This window comes from Falco rusticolus, chromosome 12, assembly GCF_015220075.1.
Source record: "Falco rusticolus isolate bFalRus1 chromosome 12, bFalRus1.pri, whole genome shotgun sequence".
NCBI classification, from domain to species: domain Eukaryota; kingdom Metazoa; phylum Chordata; class Aves; order Falconiformes; family Falconidae; genus Falco; species Falco rusticolus.
The window spans coordinates 26,400,197-26,409,636 of record NC_051198.1 but is presented as its reverse complement, the minus strand read 5'-3'; the positions used below and the strand labels follow the sequence as shown (position 1 = coordinate 26,409,636).

At 45.7% G+C, this 9,440-nt stretch overlaps 1 non-coding gene across 1 annotated transcript; it reads right to left on the bottom strand.

Moving 5' to 3' along the window:
- Positions 1–198: 198 nt before the first annotated feature.
- TRNAT-UGU lies at positions 199–271 on the bottom strand. The gene has a single exon. It is a non-coding gene; the product is annotated as a tRNA-Thr (tRNA).
- Between the last annotated feature and the right edge of the window lie 9,169 nt (positions 272–9,440).

The following is a 9,440-nucleotide window of genomic DNA, read 5'->3' as shown; positions in this document are numbered from 1 at the left end:
CCAAAGCCCCCGGCACCGCTTTGCAAGCTCAGGTGACGCTTGTCTCCGTACCGCCAGCAGCAGCGCCCGGCAGCGCGGTGCCTCCATGGAGCCCCCCCCGCGCGGCTGCGCCCCCCTCCCGCGCAGGCGGCTCCGCAGCCCCACTCTCCGCTCGCTTCGGGCGGGAAAAAGAAACCGCGCAGGAGCAAAAGCGCGGGAAGGCCCCAGCGAGGATCGAACTCGCGACCCCTGGTTTACAAGACCAGTGCTCTAACCACTGAGCTATGGAGCCACCTATCACTTCCAGCCCTGCCGACGGCTCCTGGCCCTCTCCGCCGGCCGCCTCCCCGCGCTGCTGCCCGGCTGGGGGCTGAGGGGCGCGGCGCTCCGGCCGCGGCGTTCGGCACCCCCCTTGCTCCGCGAACGTGGCGGGGTCCCCCGGCGGGCCCGGCGCGGCACCCGCCGGCTTGCCTGCCCCTTGGTAGGCCGCGGGCTGCGCCTCAGGCCCCGGCAGTGGCAATACCCGCCGAGCTCTCCACCCGGGCCTTGCCCGCAGAGCCGCGGAAGCCCCCCCGGGTTTCCTCACCACCGGGCGGCGTGCCCCACCGGGCCTCTGCCCCTCGGGGCTGCCCGGGGGCAGCACCCCCGGCCCGGAGCCAGGCCCTGAAATGCTCCCCGGGGGAGCAGCTGCCCGCGGCGGGGGGTGACCCCGCATCCCAGCCGGCACCCCCCAGCCGGCCGGCGCTGCCGGGGGTAGCTGAGGGGCCTTCCCCTATCGGCGGGTGGGGGCCTGCCGCAAATTGAGGAGAAAGCCGGCGCTGCACCGAGAATTGCGTGTTTCGGTGGCAAATGGAGGCTGGTGAGGGGATTGCTGGAAGGATCGCTGCGAGTTCTCCGGCCATCCAGCGGTGCCCTCCGTGCTGTGGAGGAGGGGGCAGGCTGCTCCCTGTGGTGGGGGCCGGTCCAAGATTTTGGGAGGTAAGGCTGTGTAGTTTTGTGCAAAATGAAATAATAATAATAAAAAAGTTTAAACGGAGGAGATTTAATCAAATTGGCGTGGTAAAATTTCCTCAGGTTTTCTGAATGTCACAGAAAAGGGGTTAATTTTCTTGGAAGTAACCCACAAGTCTCGGTTTTGCTAGAGTGCAAACCCAGCGGCAAGGACAGGTATTGTGTAGCCCTTAGTTTCTCTCTTCATTTTTACAGAGGAAGGAAGTTTGAACCATTGAAGACTTTCTCCTTTCCTTAGCATAAGAGAGCGTGCGGCCCTCGTGACAGTTTAGGTGAAGGGAAAAAGGTAAGCTGTGGAGAGGAACTGAGACACACCGCTGTGGGGTAAGAATGCTGAGCAAGTTCTGCTGCACACGGGGCTCACGTTCAAGGAAAGCAGACATGATTTGCTGGTGCAAGCCTGAAGCTGCGTGTGACTGAAGTAAAGCTCCTTGAAATGAGAATAACTGAAAAGCTGCATTAAGGAGTTAAAAAGACCTTTCATCCATCCCACACTCCACAAATCACAAACTAGGTCAACTTCCTCTTTTTTTTTAATGGTTTGGGTTTTTTAAATTTTATTTTTTATTTCAACTTCTCTTTAAACGGATACAATCTCTGTGGACAAAGTAGACCAGTTCTGCTGAACTCTGTCTTCATTGTTTATGTAAGACGCTAAATTCCTTTAAAATACCTGCTTTTGACCTGTAATGTGCAGCTGATAAGTCGAAGTTTTGCATTCTTTGGTTGGTTTTTTTCCCCCTTCCCTTTGAAGGCAGTGACTCTTTATAGAGTTGGTAAAGCTCTTCCAAAAAGGGTGAAGATGTCTGTGGTGACTGTTCTGCTAATGCTTCAGGGAACTGAAATATAAGCATCACCTTGTTGATACCTTAAAGTAGGGAGCAGAACGTGTCTTACGCTCTTCCTGCTATAATGCAAACTTACCTTCATAAATCTAACAGCTGAGCAGCAGGGTCAGACGTATTCTGAGAACAGAACAGTGTTGAAATCAAGTTTTCTGTGATAGTATGGCTCACTCACTGTTGTTTAACTTCGGTGCAAAGTGTGTAACTTTGCCCTGCTTCCAGATTGCTTTTGCTGCCTGCTTAGAGCTCACTGCAGGGTGGGCCACACTTCAAACGCTGTGTAGCAGATAGTCTTAGTCAGACACGCTAGTGGGGGGAATCAAGATGTGTGGTGGAGGTACCTAGCTGTCAGTAAGCCCTCGAGCTTCTTTTTGTAATGGAAATGAGGAAACGAGATACTTCTCGGATGCAGTTTACCTCACCTGAAGGTAAACCTCTAAAATAAGTCAGCTGAATCGTGGTCTAGAAGTGCTTGTTTCTCAGTTGACTGTGAAGGGAGGTGATGTTGAAAATGTCAGTGGTTAAGTGAGAAACATCTCACTAGGTGTGACAAGTTTGTACCATCTGAGTTCTGCTAGGGAGCAGATACCCTGCTGAGACCTGGCTGAGGAGGGACACACCAGCTCGCTTCACTTACAGCACAGCAGCACTACATAGCTCCTGACTGCAAGCTAGCTGCTAATGCTTCTAGCCAGCCCATCCTCTTAAGTCTTGTTTGCACGGGAGTAAGTTTTAGTTCAATACTCTTTTGCTTTAGATGTTTAAACTAGAATAGCTGTAGCTGGAAAATTCCCATCAGAGGACCAAGAGAATTTCTAGGGAGATAGCAAGATAAATTATATGTCTAAAGAAGACTCTATGGTTCTTCCTGCAACTAGATGTAAGATCTGAAATTAGCATTTAGGTAATAAAATGCCTATCTAGTCTTCTGTTCATTGCTGCTGAAGCCACTAGGTGGAACCTATGTACTGCGTGAAAAGATGATGAAACTCTTTTTTTTTTTTTTTTTTTTTTCTTTTTTTTTTTTTTTAACACACTTTAAATGCTGGAAAGAGTGAATTTTTACCACGCAGGGTTTTTGTTGGTTTTGGTGGGTTGGTTTTTGGTTTTGTTTTTTGTTTTGTGGGGGTTTTTTTGGTTGGTGGTTTTTGTTGTTGTTGTTTGGGGTTTTTTTTGCGAGCTGCCATGCCGGTATAACACATTTGTCTTTTTCTTTCATATAGAAGAGCTTTTGTAAGACGCATTCCCGAAGTGGGAAGGCATACTGAAAGTTATTGGGAGCAGCATGCAGAAAAGTTTGCCCTTCCTGAGAAAAGCTGTTAAGGAGCAGGATTTGAAAGATATATCCTAGACCTCCTCTGCACCAAGGATAGGCATCCAGCTAGAAAATAGAATGGCTAGTGTAAGAATAGATGCAGTCTGGCACTCAGTCTGGACCAATGCTGTTATTTAAAAATGACTTAGTTGTTCCTGATTAGCTCCCTGACTGTCCTTAACAGCCCCACTGAACAAATATGTGTTTAACTGTGTGTAAAGCTGGTGTCAGTCTGCAGATGTTAACCATGTTGCTGTGAATTTACATCTGTCTCGTTAAGAGCAGTGAGCTAATCTCATGCATATTCCATATGATCTTACTGCTGTATCTTGCATTCAAATGCTAACAGGACAAGCGAACCAAAGGAATGACTCTTCAGACAGCTGGTTCATGAATTATCCCTAGAAATTCTCTTATACTACAGTATTCTCTTTTCTAAACTCCTTTGCCCAGGTTGCCGTCAAATTCCCTGCTGGATTCGTTTTTTCTGGTGTTTTGCAGGATTTGGTTCTTTGTTGCACAAACCAGCTGCCAGCTTTGGGCTGCAGCAGTATGAAATAATAGCAGTGACAGTTTTCTCTGCAGAGGTGGTGTGTCTCCCAGCAGGTTGTCATGGCTTGCCTACCTTTGTCCTCTTCATATCTGATTTTCTGTGTCCTAGGGGCAGCCTACTGCACCTGGGATTATCTCAGCAGAAGTGCAGATCAGCAAAACTGGCATGCTTGCCTTTCCTTGCCAACCTCTGAGAAAGGCCTTGCAGTGTAGCTCCAGTCTTCTAGTGAAATGAAAATTTCTGTGAGTTTTAATTGTTTGACAGGTTCAGTACTGTTGGTTTTGTTTCTTAAAGAAGCTCTGTAGTATCCTAAAGGTGTCTGAGTGTGTTTTCATTTTAATTGGCAAGTGCTGATGGATTACTTCGTTTTGTACAAATGCAAAGGTGGGTTTTTTTGAGTAAAATGTCATTAAAATCAGGGGGAAACTTCCTGCTGAGTTTGGATGGCTTTTGGAGCTAGTCCTTGGGTTATTTTAGGCATGGAAGAATCTCAAAATGTGGTTGAGGCCTGCCTTCTCTTCTGCATGTGAAGCTTTAAGTTCTGTTTGAGATACGCCTGAGGAAATGTCCTGTTGTTCAGCAGTTTTGACCCAATCGATGCTTTTAAAAAACATTGTTCTTCAAATTACACAGGAATGATCCACCTGTCCTTGAAACATTGGATACAAAACACAAGCTAGAACTAGATAAATCAGTAAAAATAATCTGTGATTTTTCCACTAACAGTTGCCATTTGTAACAGAGGCTGGGTAAGGTGCTGTGAAGGCTGTTTCCAGGTTTGAGCTTGTTCACTGCTTGCATCCCTACTCCATCCTAGCAGGAGATACTGGTCTGCACCCTTCCCCTTCTCTGATAATTTGCTTTCCATAGGAAAGGAGTTAAAACATGCAACAGATAGGATCCCCTTTCAAAATGACTTTGGTAGTCTCTATGCTCTTCTTTTGGGCAAGTATCCATTATCACATGTAAAAAAATTCTTGCCTTTTTAACAGTATTTTTGCAGCTCTGAAGAGGAGCCAGGGACGCATGTGTCTATGAAAAGTCAGTTCTCTTTTTTTTTTTTTTTTTTTTTTTTCCCTTCAGAAAGGTGACATCACACACAAGGCAAATGTAAAGACAATCATATTCCATGCATATCTGTCTGCTTGTAGGTCAGCTCATGTAATGGGTGTTGTGGTGCTCATTGCTCATATTTGAGCATCAGTACGTTTTTATGGAGAAGCCATCACTGTTCTCAAGTCATACTCCAGAGTAATGGTTCTGTCTCTGCCTCATTGTGCTCTCCTGTTGTGGAACATGATACTGATTTTTGTTGGTTTTTATCTTCTTGAAGCTGGTATACATCTAATGTATTTTTCTTAATGTGAAAGATCCAAGCAGAAGAGATGTTGTCTTCAAATGCTTTTTGATTTGATCTTCCTGAAACGAGAAAGGAGTAATCTAATTTTGTTTGCTTCAGAGTTATTTCTCCAATCCAGATCAGATTTGAAGCTATTTATTATACTTAAGTGTTTCTGATTGTGCTAATGAAATAGCTGATGAGCCTTAGGATCTTTGAAAAATTGAGGTATTTCCTGCTCCAAGATGAACTGGCTGCAAGTGAAAGATGTTTTCATGACAATTGTGTAATCTGTAGAATATTTCTTCTTTCCTGCCCTGGATTAAAAAGAAGTTGTGTCTGTTACTATCAAAAAGATCATCTCCTTATTGAAGACATTTAGGAGAGCCAAAGGACATAGTGTTCTTCACAGTATAGAAGAGGACTTGATCAAACCTGGCCTTTGCCTTGAAGACAGAGACACTCCTGGAGCCCGGCTGGGGAGGGGCAGAGAGAGATCACCCAGCGCTTCACCCCTCTGAGACAGCATGGGGGCTTCCCCTCCTGCAGCCACCAGCCGGACTGGCTGTCTCTGAGCCGGTGGGTGCAGAAAGTGCTGTAACATCCACGTGTCTTAGTGTGCTCAGACCAGTGAAGCTGTGTGCACTGTCGTTTGGCTGGGTGTGCTTTTCACCTCCTGAACTGTGCTGAACCTACCCGGAGCATTCTGCAGATGAAGCGTGGCTGCATGGTGCCCCTCAGCCTTGGCTCATGTGTCAGCTGTGCCAGCTGCCTGAAAAAGACAGCACATTGAAGCCGGGTGACAGCAGCACATAGCTTTCTTGTCCTCGCATGTCCCTTGTAGAAGTCCACAAAGGCAGGAAGTAGCTGACCTGTAGCTGTGTATGTGCTGGTCGGTCTGTCACTAAACATGCATGTTTATGTCTGTGTATGTATGTACACATGTGTGTATATTTGTGTTGCCAAGCAGAGTGTAGAGCAGCTGCATTCTCCCTCTCTTGAGGCACTAACCTGAAGGCCTTTGCTCAGTTGTTGGTTTCCAAAAAGTGCAGGAAAGCAGGGCCATCATTGAGGCTGGTAGTCCTTACATTTGGCTGAAACCAGTTAGCAGATTTGAAAGTTACTTGGGAGTGGGGTTGGCAACTGGTGTGGTCACATCAACACTTTTCCAAGGAAAACCAAGCTAAAAATGTACCGATCAGATTTTCCAAGCAAGCTTTAAAAATTTTTCAGAAAGCACAAATCAGGAATGAGGGTGAGGCAGAGAACCAGGAGATCCAAAGTCCCCATCCTCACTCTGATACAGACTCCGCTACTTAACCTGTGCCCTGCTTCCATAGCTGTCCAGCACTTCCCACCCAGCCTCCCAAAGGGATGGTGGATGCATTTGTTTGTAACGTGCTCTATAAATGCAAAGTCTTATTATCAGCGTAAAAATAGAAGACTTCAAGTGGGCTGTAACGGAATAAAAATGTATAAACAGGATGGCTGAAGACTCCCTCCTTCTGAAAAAAATACAAACATGTTGATTTTTCTGTTGCTGTTTTTAGACACAGGGAAGAAAGCTGCTTCACAGGCACCAGAATTCTTGTTTTAAATAAACTTTTTGTGATGGTTTCTTCCAAAGAGCTGTAACGCTATAGGTACTACCTTCCTTTTGCAACTCAGTGGGAGGTAAAGAAATGGGAGTGTGTCCCAGTGTGGTCAGCACTGGTGTAGATAGGAGGCTGTCGTCTCAGCCATGACCTGTTCGGAAGAGGTTGAATATTTGGCTCAACTGAGGATGCAGCTACCCAAGCGAGACACAAATGTGTGGGTCTGCTCTGGGTTTCAGTTACTGGGAAAAGCAAAATACCTGTCACAGCTATCAGGCACCTTCCTCAAGTGCTCACATTCCCTTTCCTGTGAAACACATCTGAGTTCCAGAGGCAGACAGTCTCTATGCTAATCAAGGAATAAATTGTTCTTTGTTCTGAAGGCTCTCTTAAGGTAGATGGAGGGAAGATGCACGTGTAATAAATAATACTAAAACCGTGAAAAGCCAACTGTTACTTAAGTGCTGGACATGATAACTAGATGGAGCTAGGTGATTTGTATTTTTTCCTCCGAGGAAAAGTAAATGAACTGAAAATATGTTTTTGTTCCCAGCTCTGTTTCTGATTTTGCCGTATGTTTGCTGCTAGAGACATCAGTTTGTGGGTTACAGTCATGAAACTGACCCTGTGTTACTCTTCTGTGCAGTTAGTTCAGAATATCCTGCCCCCTTTTCCTTGTGTGCCTGGGGAGGGTCATACTCTGAGCTCCGGCCATTCGGAGATCTGTCCTCACCACACTGGGGTGGGCAGCCTGGAACATTTCTGCTGAAGCAGAAACGTGCTTTGGAGGAGTGAGTGGGACCAGGTGTTTCAGCCCCCAGGTAGGGTCAGTGGCCCCTGGACACCAAATGAGAATGGGAGTTTACAGATTCCCTTTTCTGTTTCTAGGGTTAAGCTGGATGGATTTGCATGGTCCTACCTAATACAGCCCTATCAGTTAGTTGTTCTGTGGATGAAATGTGTTGTTCTACAGCTCTGTTCTCTCCCAGGAGAATACATTCATTTTCCCAGTTGTTGGACTGGACCAACATATGCCACAGAACAAACTGAAATGAAAAAGTGTGGATGGAAGGTTTCTGTGTACTTTTTGACTTGTGAATTTTCATGTCATATTGAAGCCCTCCTGTGCAATTCGGTCCCATGGCTCCTGTTGCTGGTCGAGGTTTTGAACATGGATTGTGCAGCCAGCTGCAGTTCTGTGTACTCTGGTTTTGTTGTCTCCAGCTGCCAAACCACTGAGGGTGCGATCTACATTCTGAGCAAGTTATGAACACCTACATTTTACGAGATGAACAAAAATAGCAACTAGTACATAGGTGTGCGGCAGCCTCATTGCATAAAATCTAACAATGGCTTTGTTTTAGGATAGTAAACCAGCCAAATATCCTTTCCTCAGATCTGGTTTCTTTCAGAAATGAGTCAGAAAAGAATCTGAGAAGTGTCGTCCTGAAAGCTGGGAAGCTGCAATTTTGCTCCCAGCCTTATGCTAGCAATTGGGAGGAGCTCCACCTCCCAAAGCTGCTGCTGTACAACTTCCTTGAACCACATTTTGGAAGGGATTGAAGGCCAGTTTTTGAGTGATCACCTCCTCTTCTGACAGTGTTTCCATAATCCTGCCCACTGAGCATGGAAAATTTCACCTCCTTCAGTTTTTAGGCAGGTGCTACTGTTTCAAGAGTATGCTTTTGCTGACGAAGTATTGTCAGGTTTTCAAAGTGGTAACTGGCTGTGTTCAAGTCCCTCCTTTGCTTCTGAAGGACCAAACTGTCTACAGACCCTTGAACCTCTTCTCTTTTGAGTAAGCTTGGACCTACAGTTCAGCTTTGTGATTGGGTTTGTGTCTCCTTTGCCATTTTTCCTGCTTTTGATTGGGTTGGAAATACTGAGAGTACAGCCTTCCTCAGGGTACTATCTGTTTTCTTTGGCTTTCCCAAATGTAATGCATCATGCAGAGCTGAATATGAATGGGAAGAGAATGAATGAAAATGTTTTGAGTCGTGAGGATTTGGATTAAGCTTTGTGTAAAGCTTTTTGGTTTGAGGCTTGTCTGTTTTAAATTACCTTACTATGTAACAGTGCAGATATATCTGTCACTGAGGTCCCGGCTAGCTAATGAAGGCTAACGCAGGTGATACTACATCCTTCACACACTTGCATCCAATCTGCAATCTAATGGCTTTGACAGATCCCCTCAAGCAGAATTGTCAAGCTGACTCCATGATCAAATGTGCCCAAAAGCTTTAAAAGCACCACTGAGAATGTCAAATGGGACTGATGAGGTTAGATCATATCTGCATGAGGGAATAAATTGTTCTTAAGTGTAATTCACAAATCAGAGCATTGGACTATTGTAATCAAACTCCAAGTGAGCCTCTCTGTAGGGCATAAATATCAGCAGCTGCTCTTCATACATGACAGATCTCTTTCAAAGCTTATACATGCCTATTAATTCTTCTCCTAACCAAAAGTTAATTGAAGGATGCTTCAACCTGCCATAGAGAAGGTATCTTAGGCTTCATAATTCACTTAGGTAAATGATGTATTAATGATTTTAGTGTGGTGGGAAATGCTTGCCCCAATTTACTTTGCTATTATGTGAGTAAATTTAGAAGTGCCTCATTTGTAACCTCCAGCCAGGACTGGTTGGAGGGCAGTGGATTTACCAAGGCCACGATTTCTGCAGTGTGGAGTGGAACTGATTCAACCCCTGTGAAAAGACTGGGTCAATATTTCTGCGTAGTCAGAAGCAGGAGAAGGTGATCAGGGTCAGGATGCAGAGGCACTTCTGCCAAATAAATGGTAA